This window comes from Monodon monoceros, unplaced genomic scaffold (assembly GCF_005190385.1).
Source record: "Monodon monoceros isolate NGI ecotype Baffin Bay Population unplaced genomic scaffold, NGI_Narwhal_1 Super_Scaffold_16, whole genome shotgun sequence".
In the NCBI taxonomy this organism is placed as follows: Eukaryota; Metazoa; Chordata; class Mammalia; order Artiodactyla; family Monodontidae; genus Monodon; species Monodon monoceros.
Genome location: NW_021703772.1, coordinates 28,701,756 through 28,702,808, shown reverse-complemented (window position 1 = coordinate 28,702,808; position 1,053 = coordinate 28,701,756). Strand labels below are relative to the sequence as shown.

General features: G+C 45.7%; 1 non-coding gene across 1 annotated transcript; it reads right to left on the bottom strand.

The window, feature by feature from the left end:
• Nucleotides 1-355: 355 nt before the first annotated feature.
• Nucleotides 356-463, bottom strand: LOC114897386. Its single transcript, XR_003794107.1, has one exon. It is a non-coding gene; the product is annotated as a U6 spliceosomal RNA (small nuclear RNA).
• Between the last annotated feature and the right edge of the window lie 590 nt (nt 464-1,053).

The following is a 1,053-nucleotide window of genomic DNA, read 5'->3' as shown; positions in this document are numbered from 1 at the left end:
TTCCTCGAAATGATCTGAATCCCCTTCCCAAGGCAGCAGAGGGGTGAGAGGCTCTGGGGCTGGCTTCCTGGAGCTGCAGCTCCAGTAAGCGTGGCCAAGCCCCAGGCTTCCAGGCAGCAGAGCCAGCGGTCAAGGCAGTTACGCAGGATGGAGACCAGGAAACAAACCCCCCAAAAGGGCTGCTATAAGAGGGAAAACATTTGCTAGATAGGTTCTGGAAGGAAAAGTTGCAGAGGCCCCAGAATAAAAAGGCAGATCTTTTTTCCTCTGGGTTTCTTTGCCTCAGGCCTGCAGGTGGGGAGAAAATGTTAAAATCAGACATCTGCCTATTAACCATATCCATCTCTCTTTTTTTTTTAATATGGAAGGCTTCATGAATTTACATGTCAACCTTGAGCAGGGTCCATGCTAATCTACTCTGTATGGTTCCAATTTTTAGTATATGTGCTGCCGAAGCGAGCACACATATCCATCTCTTAATCTCTTATTCCCACTCACTGATTTTCTTCATTCAGCAAATACAGTGGTCTGATAAGTGGGTTGTGACGGGATAATGATACCAGCTGATGTTTATTGGTGTGAAATTATGCAGGTGCCTAGAAATGGGGCTGAAAAGAAATGAGAGCCAGCTCATGAAGAGTTTGGATTTTACCTGGAAGGTTTAATCAAGGGAGCAACATGCTCCAATTTGCTTTTACAAAGATCCTTCTGCTGCAGAGTGGAGAATGGATTGCTGGGGAGCAGGGCAGGAGGCAGAAAACAATGAGGCCTGGAATTAGCATAGGACTAGTAGGGATGGATGAAATCAGTGACGGAGAGGCAGGAAGCAAACATGTGAATGGTTTCTCACATGCCTAGAATTACTCCCGTAGCCTCCTAACTGGATTTCTCATCACCAAGATTTTTTTCCCCCTTCCAATCAACTCTGAGATTAACCTTCCTTAGATACCATTTATCCAGTTGAGGAGTACTAGATAGCCTACTGCTTAAGTGCATTGGCAGTAGGGCCAAACAGCTTGGATTCAAATCCTGTCTCAGCCACTTTACAATGAC